The sequence below is a fragment of the Helianthus annuus genome, chromosome 8, assembly GCF_002127325.2.
Source record: "Helianthus annuus cultivar XRQ/B chromosome 8, HanXRQr2.0-SUNRISE, whole genome shotgun sequence".
NCBI classification, from domain to species: Eukaryota; Viridiplantae; Streptophyta; class Magnoliopsida; order Asterales; family Asteraceae; genus Helianthus; species Helianthus annuus.
Window position 1 is genome coordinate 127,569,162 of NC_035440.2, and position 18,199 is coordinate 127,587,360.

Genomic DNA, 18,199 nt, shown 5'->3' on the forward strand with positions numbered 1-18,199 from the left:
TTTTAATGACACACATTCATGACACTCATTTTATGACACTTTTTAATGACACACGTTTATGACAAGCATTTATGACACATACGTATGACATTCATTTACGCGTGTCATGCTTTTAATTGTATAATTTTTTTTATAAAATTACTAATTTTCCCTGGATACATGTATAATAACAAAAACAATAAATCTTTTTCATAAAACAAATACACATATATATATATCAAAACAATCCATTACAAAATCATCTGTCTAGTATACTACAAATATTTTAACGTTAACAAAAAAAATAGAATTGTTTGTCAATATATCGTGAACACCTAAAATACAATTTGTCACTTAAAAATAGAGGTAACCGCATAAGTCGACCAATCTTCGCGAATGTCATCCATATCCATAGCCGAGTACTCTTCTACTCCTTTCCCAACCTGAGACAACAATTAAATAAAATAAATCTTAAAAATAAGAAGATGTGATCCTTCAAAAACAAAATAACATATCTTATAAGTGTCCAGCTATTGACTTCTAAAAATGTTAAAAATTAAGGTAACAATGTAGGTTTAAAGTTGTATAAAATATACATCAACCTCTGACAATAACATCACTAAGATGTGATCCTCCTTTGGGACGCTTGTTATGCCGTTCCATATCTAAAAAGCAAATAACAAAAATGAGATATATCAATTAAGTCAATAGTTCTGGTGTAACTAAGTCGATATATTTAATTAAATCTAAACCCAGTATTATCCGAACGCAAGTAACCCAAAATATAAAAAAGGTTTTCAATCACGTTGTAACAAACCGAAACACAAATAATTAACACAAAACCCAAATAATACAACCTTAAACCTTGTTATGCCTAACAAAATGCTTATATCAAAGTATGTAAATCGAAAAAAGAATGCTTACATCATTTGGAAAACGAAATCGCATGTCTAAAATAAAGTCGAGCATAAACCAAATAACCAGGTATCCATACTCCCAAGACCCATCTTATTGCATACACTGCATTGATTAGAAAAACAAATCAATTGTAAAAGATCACTTAATCTTACAAAATACAAGAGAATAAATCCATATAAAAGAGGTTGTCGTGATCGGCCTCCGTGCTTAGGTCCAAGCTACATACTTGGTAGATCTTCCGTCCCAGACCAATAAGTACCACCTGCCTTCATTTGCATTTCCAATTCGGCTTATTTAGTATACACCACTATTAAAACATTTTATTATAACATATATAACTAAATAAATATACAGTTACTTACTAGTTTAACAGATTCTGTGTGCGCATCTTCTGCAAGTTCAACATTAGGGCTCCAAACCGCAAACCCTTTGTGTCCTGAGCGAGTCGGGTATTTGTTCTTCTTTGCACTTGCTCGTGCCTTTTCAGTTTTGTTCTCACATAAATAAACAAATTGTTATTAACTAATAGTTACAAACATACAACGATAGTCTATACAATATTCCATTGTTTCTTGCATATTTATAAATAACAAAAGTTAACAAAGCTCAATCGATATAGCTCGGTTTGAAAGTAAGCCGAGCCAGCTCGGCTCGGTTAGAAAGTGAGTCTAGCTCGACTCGGCTCGTAACGAGCAGGATTGGCTCATTTGTTAGCTCGGCTTAGCTCGGATCATTTTACTTGTAATATATTTTATTTTATATACATTATAATATATTACAAAAACTAATTATTATTTACATGTATTTAAGTTTGTAATTGATATCTATAACTTATTTGAAGATTGATTACTATGCTAATGAACTAATATTGTATTTTTTGAAGTTAATTTAAAACTTATTTTGTGTTTGTTTAACTTGATTTTGGCTTGTGATGTATTAGGTTAAACTTATTTTGGATATGTTCTTTTGAAGTACTGAATAATATTTTAGACTACTTAATTTTTAGAGCTATGTACTAATTTTTAATTTTAAAACCGAGCGAAACCAAGCCGAGCCGAGCCAGCTCGGTTTAAAACCAAGCCGAGCCGGAGCTTTGATTTTCAGCTTGGTTTTGAATCCGAGCCAAGCTGAGCGGGCTCTGTTTATAATCGAGTCGAGCCCGAGCTTGCCCTAATTCGGCTCCGCCCGGCTCATGAACGGCCCTAGTCGTAGGCCCACGTTTTGGTTTCTCATGTTTATCTTCCATTTTACGCCCTAAACTACGAACCCATATGTACAAAACAAATCATACATGCTTACACATGAACTATCTAGACTATTAAATTAAAATATAAATATATATAAAAAACAACCATCATACATAAGTGACCACACAAGGAATCATATTCAATTTTAGGGTTCATAAACGGTTTAAAATCCGACATAAACATCGAATTATATATCTAGAAAAATCCAACATTTATTCAACTTAAGGTTCATAAACTACTCAATAGAGATATAAATGAAGATAGTATAACCTGCAAAACCCCTCAAACTTCACAGATCTCTTCAAAATAAGCTCCAAAACAGATCCACAAACTAAATTGCTGGAACAAAAATGAGTATCATTTAAATTTTTGCACTAGAAAAGAAAGATTTAAGATGAAAAGTAGGGTTCTTACCAGGTTTTGTGCGCTGCGATTTGGGAAGATTTAGGGAGGAAAGGTTAGGGTTTCTGGTCCCTGTAAGTTTTTTGTTGGAGTAATTATTATTATTATTTTGTGTGTGTTTGAAATTTTTGGCGGCCGCTAAAAGGATTCTGGTGTTCTTTTGAGTTTAAAATTTTAGAGTTAAATGCAATTTTAGTACCTGTGATTTGAGTTATTTTGTCAGTTTACTCCTAAAGTTTTATTTTTTCCCTGTGGGTTCAAAAAGTTTTCACCGTTACCATTTTAGTCCACTGGGTTAACTTCATCTATTTTTTCGGATGAGAAGGGCAATTCGGTCATTTTCTATGGCCGAATTGCCCTTCTCGTTAATAGAAAATACGGATGAAGTTGACCCAGTGGACTACAATGGCAACGATGAAACCTTTTGAACCCACAAGAGAAAAATAAAACCTTTGGACTAAATTGTCAAAATAACCCAAACCAAAGGGACTAAAATGGCATTTAACTCAAAATTTTATTTTGAGTTAACTGTCATTTTCGTCTATGTGGTTGGTTTACTTTTGTCATTTCAAACCAATTTTTAAAAAATGTACCAGTTTCCTTTCTGGCATACTAGAAATGTGCCACTTCATTCCAAAAATTAAAACTCAGTTAACTCAGACGGATTAAATGAAGGGTATTAATTTCAATTCATAAAATAAGGTGAAAATAAAATATATATGAATTGACAATAATACTATTCATTTAACCTGTCTGATTTAACTGGGTTTTAACTTTTGGACAGAAGTGGCACGTTTCCAGTATGTGAGGGAGCAAACCGGGTTAAGGTTATTTCCAAATTACAAATAAATGTTTTAGGGCTTTCGATCAGAATGACGATACAAGTCAATTGATGTAAAACTTACCTCGAAACAGTGCTCCAAACGACATGATTTTTGTTAATTGGAAGTTTAAACACCCGAATTGAAGCACCGTTTCGAGGTAAGTTTTATATCAAACGACTCCTATCGTCGTTCTGATCAAAAGCCCTAAAACATTTGTTTGTAATTCGGAAAAAAAAAAGAAAAAAAACTTAACTGCTTTATTTTTTTAACGGGTACGAGTGGAGGAAAAATACGTGAAAGGTTGGACTGGCAAGGGGAATATTCAAAAGTGGGACTACCAATGACGTCTACTAAGGATTATTACGGGGCAATTCCTCTAATTTGTATGGGGTTTATGTATATACTTCACAATCACAACATACAGAAATATAAATAATATTACATAATACATATTCCAAAAGAACATTTATGTTTTCATATAATGAACTTACTAAAATAAAACACTAATAGATAAAGGTTAAGGAAATATAAAATTATAAATAAAAAACACAAGGTATATGATTCTGGGTTTCAGTTTGGCTAAACGGGTATTTGATTTCGTCTAATTGGGTCGGGTATCACCGAATCCCATACCCGCCCTATACCCCACAAAAATTTCTAAGATTAGTCACATACCTGACCTATACCCGTCAAGCTACAGATATAACCGTCCCATATGTTTTAGGTTTCGAATATACCTGCCAGACTAGGGTTTTATTTGCCATCCTACTTGGGTAGTTAAAACCAAAAAAATCTAGGACTAAAAAAACAATTTCATCAAAATAAAATGTATTTTTAGGGTCCACTGAATCTTGTGGTGAAAAAAATATATATAATTTGGGCGATCTTCTAAAATTCTACTACATCTTAAAATAGAAAGTCGGTGCATAGCCACCGACACCCTCAAATTTCATAAATAGTTGAATACAAGGAGTAGTTATATATAATAATATCTATACACGTGGAAAAGTAATTGTATTATACTACATCTTAAAATACACCGGCTTTGCCTTCCAGTCCCTGTACTTTAACAATATTGCCATTTTAACCTTTCGATTTTGATACCTTTAAAGTTTTATAAAATGGCAATTTTAGTCCCTAAACCTTCTACTTTGAATTTCCAAAACCACAATCTCATCTTTCAAACTTTTCCAGCGCACCAACCCTCGACTTTGGTTTTCCACCATCACCTCCTTAGCTCTTACAAAGTTACGCCACCAACCATCTTCTTTTATATTTCCACCAACACCCCCTCATCTTTTACACATTTTCGCCACCACCCCTATACTTTTACACTGTCTTTTTTAGACTTTGTTTTTTTACCCCTTGCACTATTACTCCATATTTACACCCGCCCAACTTTAAGAAAAATTGCAATTGTAACTCCTAGACTACAACTCCTACTTTTCCAAATGCCAATGCTTTGTGTTTTACGAAATGTCTTAGGCATTGTGTTTTACACTTTGTGTCTACCTTTGTGCTTTACACTTTTTTGTAATTGTCTTTTACGCACTACATTTTACGAATCGTGTTTTGTCTTACTATATGTTTTCACCCGTCGCGCGCCGCCGCAACGCGCGGCAGGCAAAATACTAGTTGCTTTGAAAATACTACATTTTTTTTGGGTGTCCACCGATTTTTGTTGGAAAAAATACATATTTATTGAGCTAGACTAAATTTAGCTGAAAAAAAAAACCATTTCTTTGGGCTACACTTAATACCGCCCAGAATGGTAATGCTTTAGGCGGGCAATTCTATATTTTTGGACTATTAACTAATTTGCAAATGACAGAAGCAATACTTTAAGCGGTTTTAGGTTATGGTCGCTCGTAACACAATTTTCAACCACCCAAACTCTTATGTTTTCTGTTGAGCTATGACACACATTTAAATGTCATAAAATAAGCGTATGTCATTATTCGCGTGTCAAGATAGATCTTGTTTTTTTATGACGCTAAAAGGATGACACACAAAAAAGTGTGTCATAAATATATTGAATTTTGTAAAACCATGACAGTTTTTTTCTTGACAGACACTTTCGAATGTCATAAAATGAGTGTGTGTCATTGTTTGCGTGTCAATACAAATCTTGTTTTTTTATGACGCTAAAAACATGACACACAAAAAAGAATGTCATATATTTATTAAAGTTTGTAAATCATGACATCTTTTTCTTGACATACGGTTTTGAATGTCATAAAATATGCGCGTGTCATTGTTCGCGTGTCAAGAGAAATGTATTTTTTAGTAGTGCATCATTCACAACTTTCTTAGATTTTGTCTGTTTAAGATAGCCATCATGAAAATTTCACTCATTTTCATCATGTGAATCAGACATACCTTTGGTTGACTCATTGACGTGGGCGGTTAGATACATTTATTTACAGTATGTTCACGCGCCCGACGAAATGTGTTTTATATTTATAAAAATGTTTTATACCTTAACATTAAAACACACACAACAAAGGACAAGTGTATCCCGTCATATACGTAGCAAAGTATTGGTAAGAGCCAGATATCGATCCATGGAACACGGGCGTTATAATGTACTAAGTCTTTGTCATTAGATTACCAGATATAAAGAAAGGTGAATGGTTGTTAACTAAGTTATCTAAATTACAACTAAAACATAAATATACTACTATCTTGTTTCACAAACAACCTAAACATGTTATCTATCAGATATGTCACAAAAGCACTTAATCAATTTTCCAATTTCAAGACAGTTAGTCATCTGATAGGAGTTTTCTAACATGATGATTCTTCGGAAAGTTAACGCGATAAACACACGTTAACCACCTAAAATCATTATTTAGCGAGCTATTGATATTCATTCATGTAAACCTTTAAAGATAGATTAGTCATCCGCTAGGAGTTTTCTAACCTCACTTATCAAAGATAGATTAGTCATCCGCTAGGAGTTTTCTAACCTCACCAGAAAATCTGATGATTTTATTAGAAAGTTTTATTTTATGGAGTAAATAAATAAACTTGTGTACAAATAAATGAATGAAAAAGCAGTTAACTAAATAAACAAATGAACAAGAATGAATAAATGAAAAAAAATAACTGAAATAAAAGAATAAATGAATGAAATAAATAAATATATATATAAGTGGTTCGATTGCGAACACGGGCATAAATATAAATATAAATAGGAATGAAATGACTGAATTGAAATAAATGAAATACTGAAATAACTGTACTGGAATGAAATAAATAAATAAATAAATGAAGTACAGAAATGAAATGACTGAATTAAAATAAATGAAATACTGAATTAGAAATAACTGAATTGAAATAAATAAATGAATGGAGTACAGAAATGAAATTACTGAAATTAAAATACTGAATTAAATGATTGCCAGTAAATGGTTCGATCCCGAACACATAACTGAATAAAATAAAAAATGAAATAAATAAAAAAAATTAAAAAAAAATGTTAGTCGAACAATAAATAAAAAGTTAGTATGTTAGTAAGTTAGTAAAGTTAGTTGGTTAGTGGTTAGTTGGTTAGTAAAACAGAAAAGAAAAGTTAGTCAAAAGTTAGTCCTAGTAGGCGTGCCAGGCTAGGTATTTACATGTTAGTAACAGAAAAAGAAAAGTTAGTCAACCGGTTAAATAAAAGAAAATAAATAAATACAAAAATTTACAGGCATTAACAAATATTAACAGTTTGTACATCGGTAGAATAATGACTCGGATTGTTCCATTAATTTCACCGTGTTCCCCGGCAACAGCGCCAAAAACTTGACGTGGGCGGTTATATACATCTATTTACAGTATGTTCACGTGCCCGAAGAAATGTGTTTTATATTTATAAAAATGGTTTATACCTTAACATTAAAACACACACAACAAAGGACAAGTGTATCCCGTCATATATGTAGCAAAGTATTGGTAAGAGCCAGATATCGATCCATGGAACACGGGCGTTATAATGTACTAAGTCTTTGTCATTAGATTACCAGATATAAAGAAAGGTGAATGGTTGTTAACTAAGTTATCTAAATTGCAACTAAAACATAAAAATACTACTATCTTGTTTCACAAACAACCTAAACATGTTATCTATCAGATATGTCACAAAGCACTTAATCAATTTTCCAATTTTCCAATTTCAAGACAGTTAGTCATCTGCTAGGAGTTTTCTAACATGATGATTCTTTGGAAAGTTAACGCGATAAACACACGTTAACCACCTAAAATCATTCTTTAGCGAGCTATTGATATTCATTCATGTAAACCTTTAAAGATAGATTAGTCATCCGCTAGGAGTTTTCTAACCTCACTTATCAAAGAAAGCAATACCGATGGTCACAATACAGCCACGAGGATAAGCATTTAAGTAGATCATATAATAACATATTTCACCTTTACAAGTCTTGAACACAAATCTACCATGTCAGCAATTTCAGACCAAAAATACTAAACAAGGATCATAAACCGCATGCAAGAACATGTAATCAACACCATATAATTCGTTAGAACCCTTACGTGCAAGAAAGTATTCCTAATAAAAAAAAGATATATCTTGGATAAAACCAATACCCCTCTCGAGTTTCATGGTGTAAACAAGTTTACAAACAAGCGATTAATCAAGAAATAGTTACCATCCCACTAACCACAGATTCATTATCCAAAATAATCAAACATAATCAGGAACTCAACATCAATGAAATGTTCATTATATAATCATGAAGATTCAAACATGAAAAAGTACTTAAGTTTCATACAAACAAGATTACAACATCAAGATTATTCAAGAAACAAGTTTATAACTACTATTACATAAACTACATTAAACATAAACTAACATCATCTCAATACTTGCAAAATGATCAGAATACATGTTATAAGAACAAGGAATCGAACCATAAACAAGCAAGGAATTGATGGGTTAGATCGGTTATGCTTCTACTCGACCTTGAGGCTTCAAATGGGTCTGATCAGGACTGCTTCGGAACCCAGAAATTGCCCAGAAACATTGAGAAAAACCCAACATTTTGATCAGTAGCGAATGCTGCTATTTATAGGAAATTTTCAGTTTGGCACGGCCGTGCGGATTTGGCACGGCCGTGCGGTCAGGTCTTGTCGGGTAATGGCAGTTTCAGCGATCCCGAGTCAGCCAAGTGGACTAGTGGACAAGTTGTCTGAGTCGTCAGATCGGCACGGTAGTGCCGCTGGCTCAAAAATGTTGGTCAGAAGCCTTGATTTGGCATTGGCACGGTAGTGCCGCGGGTGGCACGGTAGTGCCGTTCATCAGAAATGTTGGTCAGAAGCCTTGATTTGGCATTGGTACGGTAGTGCCGCGGGTGGCACGGTAGTGCGACCCGAGAAACAGTCGGCACTCCTGGTTGCACCAGTAGTGCTTCCGAGATCGTAGCAGCGGCACGGTAGTGCCGCCGGTGGCACGGTAGTGCGGCTCGAGAAACAGTCGGCACTCCTGGTTGCACTAGCAGTGCTTCCGAGATCTGAGCAATGGCACGGTAGTGCCGTTGGTGGCACGGTAGTGCCAAACCTGGCAGTCATCAGAATTTTGCCCGTTTCATCAGAAATGCATCAGAATTTGTCCGTTTTCATCAGAATTTTCCTTTATGCTCTGTTTAAGACCTGAAAATATAAAAGTACCCATTTTGGTACCTAACCGTCGTGTTTTCGGTCAAAAATGTTTAAAACGGAAGTGTTTTGGGGTATAAAAACATGTATAATTTAACGTATATCAAACATCCCCACACTTGAACTTTCCTTGTCCTCAAGCAAACTTAAAATAAAATACGGAATCAAATCTGAATATTTACAAAATTACTAATTTGTTTGGTGGTCAAATTGGTTTTCAAAAAGTCATCATCAAAGATTTAAAACAAAACAAGTTTTGTTAGATGTATGAAAGGATAATTATAAAGCAATGATTTCACGTTCGATTGACTTAGCATGCAAACCCTTATATTTCTCACAATGTTCACACACACTCGGTTAAATTTCTGAATCATACATATAATGTGTGTTTTGGTCAAAAATCTGATGAGGATAATGCAACCAAACTCTTTGTTACGGGGTATGATGCTTGAAATGAGGAACAATGATAAGGATCACTTAGATGTAATTTGCACAATTGACACAAAGATTTATACGAGGAAAAAGCCCTTGATCAATGAATGATCTCCGGCATAAAAAACCTCGGGTGATGGAAACTACCGATCACCAAGTTCAAATTAACTAACAAATGTTTGCAACTTCGGATAGTAACGAGCTAGGTACAAGGATCACTATGGTATATCGTGCAAGAATGTGTGAAAACTGTTAAGTGTTCTGCTGTATGCTTGAGAGTGCAATTGTACGAGTGTGTGTAGCTGAAATTAGCCAAGTGTTCTAACTACTAGCTCGTTACCCTTTTAAAAATAGAAGTTAACTACGCTAACAAACTATCCGAAATTCGTGCCATGCTCCCACGTTCTCCACAACGTCCCTTTTCAGTCAAACGTGTGCGAAATAGCCGTGGAATATTCCATAGTAACGTTGCCAAGACCAGGTCCAACTTGTAACTCCTGCAAAACAATATGAAATTCAAAGAGAACAATCGTTAGTATAAGGATCCTTAGGGTGATCCATGATCCTGATCCTAAAGCACTTCTGAGGATCACTATCTGTCACAGAAGTAAGGATCACTAATAGGATAACAAGTGAGGATCACGGGCTATTAGAAAATCCTCCCCTAACAATTGCCCCCAAAATATAAGGAGTAATTTATAAAATGAACGAATTATATTTTACTGATCTTATCCGCAACTAACTAACGGATATATAGCCGTTGATATAGAACTATCCGTTGCAATTCTGACGTCACAGAAGTGACAACCCAACACGATCATGATTATAAATAGGAGATATAGATAGGATCAATTAGCATTTAAATTTCAGAGATACTCCCTTTATAATCTCATCCGAAGATCAAACAGGTATTCTCTCTTCACCTTCTCTTACTCTGTTTTATTTCTTTTTCTTTCATCTCGCAAAAAATGTTGCTCCGGAACTCTCCTGCTAAGGATCCCAAAAAGAATAGCCCCTTGAAGGGTCAAGGGATCATCAAGGATTCCCCACAAGAGAGGTGTTGCTTCACTGACCCCCAAATTGACAAAATCCGACACTATTTTCCGGCGAACACCTTCTTTAAACCTTTTAGTCCTACTGCCCTGAGCGATTACATCTCTGAGACTTGGGTTGCCTTCCCGGTCACTCCTTTCATGATAGGATACTCGTATCCTTTCCCTCAATTCACCCAATCCTTTTTCTCCCTCACCGGCATCTGCTATATCCAGGCCATGCCGATGATCTGGAGGGTTCTATATACCCTTGAAAGGATCATCGAGCAAGAAGGGATCGATCTTGGAATGTCAGAGCTTGGTGAGATGTATGACCTCACTACTTTCGGATCCCACCGTTATTTGTTCAAACGAAAAGCTGGTGAAGAGCACCCGATCTTCAAAGCCACCAAGAACGACACTAACTGGAAGCGACGCTTCTTCTTTGTCAGAAGAGACACTATCCCAAACGGAAAGGATCTGCCCAGGGAGTGGTGCACCCATGGTAGGATAGAGGATCCTGATAAGGATCACCAGACGATTTTCTTTTCACATAAGGATCACTAACACCCTTTTTTGTTTCTGATGTGCAGCTATCACTGTCTCACACCTCAGACGGTCCCCTGCCGCCAAAGAGAGACTTGCTGCTTTTAGGAGGCTTGATCCTGCAACAAGAACATTCAACACCAACACCCAGGACTCCCAAGAGATATCCTCAGGCTCAGTCACAATGTCAAGTAAGTATCCTGTTCTTGGTATAATTTAGGATTTAAATAGATAGTTAAATATAAATAGGGTAAGGATACTTATCTTGTTTTGAACGTATAGGTGCTGGAAAATCCTCAAAAGCTGCCTCCAAGTTCGGCATGGCTGATCTTGACACCGTCAAATCCAAGAAGAAGGCCATTGCAAGCCCGAGCGTCTCCATCCCCAAGGCACCTATCAAAGGAAGGGGTGGCAAAAAGAGAAAGAGTTCTGAAGCTGAGGACCTACAAGGCCTGCCCCTGCTCCGCCACCAGTTCCTCGAATATTTCAATGAGGTAAGGATCACTGATTCTGCTTACATATCCTGACCATATATCCTGCTCATATATCCTGCCCATATGAGGATCACCTGACCTTGAACTGCCTTGACTTCTTTGCAGAAATTTGCTGAGATTGAGGATTACGTGGGGAGCGTTGAGAAGCTGGATGAGAAGATCGCTGATCTCCAACAGGTTGCCGTGCTCAAGGATCTTAAGATCGATGATCTTGAAAAAGCTCTCCAAGCTGCTAGGAACGAGATAGCCAAAATCCTGATTGACATCGACTACGAGAAGCATGAAATCGTGGAAGGTGCAAAGGTCTTTTCTGCCATCACCATGTACAAGACAAAACTGCTGATGGCCCAGGAAGCCCAGGATCCTAACTTCGACAAAAGCAGCTGGGATGTTGAAGGGTGGAAGGCAAGGCTAGCTGATCTGGAGGATGATGAGGAGGCTGAAGAGATCCTGACAATTGAGGCTGGAGGCAGTGGCAAGGATCAAGGTGGAGAAGCTGGAGGTGGTGATGCAGTGAAGGTCTAGGCTGCATGATTGGGCGATGATGGAAACTTCTAGACATAGCCGGAGCCCAATTTTTTTTTAGTTTGATGGTTGTTTTGTTGAACAATTCTTGGTTTGTACTTAAACAATAGTTTTAGGGTTAAGGACCCAGGATCCTTCGAACAATAGGTGGGATGACAATCGGTGGAGGGATCCTCTGTTTGGGGGATGAAGCCATTGTTATCCTGCCGTCTTTCTATTCCTGCACTACTTAGAACTTATTATCATGGACACCCTTTACCTACCCCAGCGGACGGGCCACGTATTGCTGGTAGATGCTCGGGGTAGGTAATTTTTACAACCTTTTAAGGGTTAACCTTTTGTTAATAAATAAAACCTTAATCTTTTGTGGCTTATCTTGTGTTGTTATCCTTTTTTGTCTTTTTAATTTTCAATTATTTTGACGTATACTTATCTAAATATGAAATTTTGAATAAGTTAGATTGAAAATATTTAGGATATGATCCAGGATCAAATATCCTATAGTTGAAAAATCCCAAAAAGTAGAATATTTTAAGGATCACAGGTTTAGTTGTCAAGTTACAAGGGTTATTCAAATAAACAATGAACAAAATTAAAACAGTTAAGGATCATACCTGAGGATCCAAGTTAGGATCCTAACCCTTAATACCATAACCAGGATAACTATAAGATAAACCTTTGAGAGAAGTAAGGATCAAGGATCCTTAGTTGTCTAACTTCAAGGACCTGAAATAGAGCATAACTCGGGACTAAGCCAATATAAGATAAAAGTTAGCAACTGGGGACAAGCCCAAGGATAACTGGGGACAAGGCCAAGGATAACTGGGGACGAGCCCAAGGATAACTGGGGACGAGCCCAAGGATAACTGGGGACGAGCCCAAGAATCGTATGTAAACTGGAGTATGGCCCTAACTGGCGACTATCCAAACTTAGTGACATGAAAATGCCAAAACCTTAGCTAACGTGAAAACGTTAGAAACCTTAGGAACGGATGTATGGTACGTCTACCATTATACGTAGGATCCTAGGTATAGCCAGTACAATGGAATTATCAGCCCCTAAAGCGAGTATTGGTCCCACTGCCATGAACTATACCAGGATTATCATGCGCTACAGGCGGAACTGGGGTCAAGCCCAAATAACTGGGGTCAAACCCAAGGAACTGAGTGCTTCTGTGGATAATCAACATTTTGCTAAGGATACCTGAACTTTCAAAACTCAGAATCACGTGAGAAGTGGATAAAGGACATATGATCCTTATCCTTATATGAGAAAATAAGGAAACGAAATAGTTTGAATTTAGGATGTTATCAAAGTAAGGATCATTTGTGCTTTAAGGATCCTTCAAGGATACCCACAATGTAAGGATCATCTGTTCTATGAGGATCCTGCTCACATGAAATATTTCTTCAAGTGGACAGCATTCCAAGGTCTTGGTAGCAAATCACCTTCCATAGTCAGCAATCGATATGCCCCCTTTCCTGCCTCAGCTTCAATCAAATAAGGGCCTTCCCATTTTGGTGCCAATTTTCCATCAGCAGGATTGGTGGTATTCTGAAATGCTTTCCTTAACACCATATCACCAATTTGAAACTTCATGATCCTGACATTTTTGTTGTAAGCACCGGCCATTCTTTGTTGATAACTGGCCATCCTTATCCTAGCCAAATCCCTGATTTCTTCAATAGTATCCAGGTCTTGAACCAAGTTCTCATTATTTTCCTCAGGATCACGGATACTTGTTCTAGCAGTTGGAACCACCATTTCTGTAGGGATCACTGATTCTGCCCCGAACACCAAAGAGAATGGAGTCTGGCCTGTAGCATTCTTGGGGGTTGTCCTATCAGCCCAAAGCATATAAGGTAGTTCTTCTGCCCATTTCCCTTTTTTAGATCCAAGCTTCTTCTTCAAATTGTTGATGATGATCTTGTTGGATGATTCTTCCTGACCATTAGCTTGTGGGTGGACTGGTGTTGATGTTATCATCTTAATCCCCCAGCTATCACAAAAGTTAGTAGTTCTGCCCCCAATAAATTGGGAACCATTATCACATATAATTTCAGAAGGAATACAAAATCTAGTTATAATATTTCTTTTAATGAAGGATATAACTTCCTTTTCTCTGACTTGGGCAAAAGCTTCAGCCTCTATCCACTTGGAGAAGTAATCTATTAGGGCAGGATTTTAATGACCTGTGATCCTTACATGATATCCTAACAAGTGATCCTTGTTTCTTTGGCAGATAGTGATCCTCAGAAGAGCTTCAGGATCAGGATCATGGATCATCCTAAGGATCCTCATACTAACGATTGTTCTCTTTATATTTAATGTTGTTTTGCAAGAATTACGAGTTGGACCTGGTCTTGGCAACGTTATTAAGGAATCTTTCACGCTAATTTCGCACATGCATAACCAGAAATAGACGTTGTGGAGAATATGGAAACTTAGCAAAAATTACGGGCATTTAGTTAGGCTAAATTTACTTCTATTTCTAAAGGGGTAACGAGCTATTAGTTAGGTGACTTACCTAAATTCAACTACACACACTTATATAAAGGGCACTCTCAAGCATTCGGAAGACACAACACATTTCTTACACGTACTAGCATACTACACCATAGTGATCCTTGTACCTAGCTCGTTACCATCCGAAGTTGTAAACATTGTTTATTATATTGGAGTTTGGTGATCGGTAGTTTCCATCACCCGAGGTTTTTATGCCGGAGATCATTCATTGATCAAGGGCTTTTTCCTCGTATAAATCTTTGTGTCACTTGTGCAGTTTTCATTTAAGTGATCCTTATCTTTGTTCATCATACCAAGCATCATTCCCCGTTTACAAAGAGTTTGGTTGCATTATCCTTGTGTGATTTTTGACCAAAACAGTTTGGCGCCCACCGTGGGGCAATTGGTGCTTCATTCATAAGAAAGTTTTCCTGTTGGTGATCATTCCGGAGCGTTGCATGGCTTCATCGTTGAAGAACACCTCCACAGCGATGTTTGCAGTCAATTCATCCCAGGGCATTCCACCTTTGCCTCCACCAACTGCTGGATCTCAGAAAAATGCTGAGAAGAGACCAACTCCCATTTTCTCTAAACCTTCATCTTCTTCTGCTCCAACTTCTTCTGCTCCCAGTACTAGTGAGATATTTACTTTGATTTTGCAGATGAGGGATCGTATGCAGCGGCAGGATGAAACTAATGACAGGATCCTCAAGGAAATCGGAGATCTCAAGAGACAAAAGAGAACGGCAGAGGATCATTCCCCACTGGTGCCCAAATCTCTGAATTTTGATACTCCAATGATTACTTCTCAGCCATCAGAGGTCCCAGACATTCAACATGTGGGTGGATCAAGAGGAGTGCACTTCGGCTCAGCAGTAATGACTCAAGCATCAGGTTCATATTTCCAGCCAGCAGGATCCTATCCTCAGCATATGGAATCCTTCGTGAATTCAGGAGCCTACTCAGGAGCGCAACAATTTCAAGGATCCTCCTTTGTTCCAGGATCATCCCAGGTTCAAGGATCCTCCTTTGTCCCAGGATCATCCCAGGTTCAAGGATCCTCTTTCGTTCCAGGATTATCCCAGTTTCAAGGGTCCATCCAGATGCCAGGATCCTTGAAGAGTTTGCAAACAGGAAGTTCAGATGTCCATCAAGGAGATTTTATTCCAATGCAGACCATTGCTTCCACTGGTCCCTCCATCATCCCAGAATCCCAGCAATATGGATTCACATCCAATGTTCCTAACTTGAACCCGATGGGAGGTAACATTTTTAATAATTCTCTTACCACTAACCATGGATTCATGCAGGATACAGGTATCAACCATGCTATGGCCAGAGAACTGCAGAAACTGAAGGATATGATATCAAGTGTTCCAGGGGTAGTCAAACCTATCCCGGAGATTGCAGATGGAAGCCATAAGGTATCTCGTTTTGCACCACCAATTTGTGATGCTGAGATACCCAAAAGATTCCATATTCCAACTATGAAGCTGTATGATGGTACAACGGATCCTGAGGAACACATAGCACAATACAGGGAGAGGATGGAGATCAATCCGATTCCAGAAAGGTTAAAGGAAGCATGCCTATGCAAGGGATTTGGATCCACTCTTACTGGATCAGCTCTTAAATGGCTGCTAAGTCTTCCCCCTTACTCTATTACTTTGTTTGCTAATTTAGTTAACTTATTCAATAATCAATTTTCTTGTAGCAGAAAATTTGAACGATTGACTAGTGATTTATATAGAATAACTCAGGGTCATAATGAATCATTAAGGGATTATATAACCAAATTTAGTAAAGAATCCTTGGACATTCCCAACTTGGATGTAGCCACAGCTGTCGAGGCCTTCAAAATGGGGTTGCTTAGGGATTCATTGTTCTATGATGATCTTGTTATGACACCATGCATGAACCTAGACGAAGTAAGGACTCGGGCACTCAGGTTCATCCGGCTAGAGGATGATAAGAGGATCCAGGAGAGACAAGTAGGATCCTCAAAACAAGAAAAGCAAGGATCCTCTTTCAAGAACAACAAATTCAAATCCTACAACAGAACTGACAACCAGAACGTGCATGCTGTTGACCAAGAAGAGGATGATGAGGATTATCCTCCGATTTCTGAATACTGTTTTTTCCGTTGATAACCATGAACTAATCCTTGCAATGCAGAATCTAGGAGAAAAAGCCAGATGGCCCAGAAAAAACGACAAACCAGCCGCAGCTAAAGACAAATCAAAGTGGTGTGTGTTTTGGTCAAAAATCACACAAGGATAATGCAACCAAACTCTAGATAAACGGGGAATGATGCTTGGTTTGTTGAAAAAGTAAAGGATCACTTTAGTGAGAAATATGCAAGCGACACAAGGATTTATACGAGGAAAAAGCCCTTGATCATTGAATGATCTCCGGCATAAAAAACCTCGGGTGATGGCAACTACCGATCACCAAACTTCAATATAACAAAAAGTGGTTACAACTTCGGATGATAATGAGCCGAGTACAAGGATCACTATAGTATCGAGTGTCTAAGCGTGTGAGAAATGTGTTGTGTGTCTTCCGAATGGGGAAGAGTGTTATATATACAAGTGTGAGTGACCTATTTTAGGTAAATAGACTAACAATCAGCTCATTACCCCTTTAGAAATAAAAGTAAATCTAGCCTAAATTATCGCCCTTAAATCATGCCGAGTTTCCATATCCTCTACAACGTTCATCTCTGATTAAGCATATGCCAAAGTTGTAAAGACGCGTCCCTTGTTTGCGATGCTAAGAGCGGATCCTGCTAGACATTCCTGCAATATAACATTAAATTCAATGAAAACAACTGTTAGCCTGAGGATCCCTATGATGGTCCGTGATCCTGATCCTGGAACTCTGCTGAGGATCACTATCTGCCAAAGAAACAAGGATCACTGGTTAGGATCACATGTAAGGATCATGTGTTATAAAAATCCAGCCCTAACAATTGCCCCCAAAATATAAGGAGTGATATTGTAAATAAATGAGTTATATTTTGCTTGATCTTATCTGCAACGAGCTAATCGGATAACTAGCCGTTGGAGTCGGACTAGCCGTTGTGATTCTTACGTCACAGAAGTGACAGCCCTGCAGATCATCATTATAAATAGGAGATAGAGATAGGATCAATTCGCATTTAAAATCAAAGAAACTCCCTTTATAATCTCGTCCGAAGATCAATCAGGTATCTCTCTTCTTCCTTCTTCCTTCTCTTACTCTGTTTTTCTGCTTCTTTGTTTTTCTTCAACATTCTGCAAGCATGCTGCTACGCAACTCCCCTCATAAGGATCCTAAAAAGAACAGTCCCTTGAAGGGTCAAGGGATCATCAAGGATTCTCCCCATGAGAGGTGTTGTTTCACCGATGTTCATATTGATAGAATTCGTCATTGTTTTCCGGCGAATGCTATCTTTAAATCTTTCACTCCCACTGCTTTAAGTGACTTTGTCTCCGATACTTGGGTAGCTTTTCCTGTTACTCCGTTCACCATAGGCTATACGTATCCCTTTCCAGATTTCACCCAATCTTTCTTTTCCCTGACCGGCATATCTTACATCTAAGCCATGCCGATGATCTGGAGGGTTTTGTATACCCTTGAAAGGATCATTGAGCAA

The 18,199-nt window shown here is 37.5% G+C and overlaps 1 long non-coding RNA gene across 2 annotated transcripts; it reads right to left on the reverse strand.

Moving 5' to 3' along the window:
* Nucleotides 1-559: 559 nt before the first annotated feature.
* LOC110923421 lies at nt 560-1,664 on the reverse strand. 2 transcript variants are annotated; one of them, XR_004863973.1, is made up of 4 exons: nt 1,260-1,658; nt 1,124-1,163; nt 904-999; nt 560-644 (listed from the first exon to the last, which is right to left on the reverse strand). It is a non-coding gene; the product is annotated as an uncharacterized LOC110923421 (long non-coding RNA). The 2 variants fall into 2 exon arrangements; XR_004863972.1 differs by having other exon boundaries at nt 904-1,163; nt 1,260-1,664.
* Between the last annotated feature and the right edge of the window lie 16,535 nt (nt 1,665-18,199).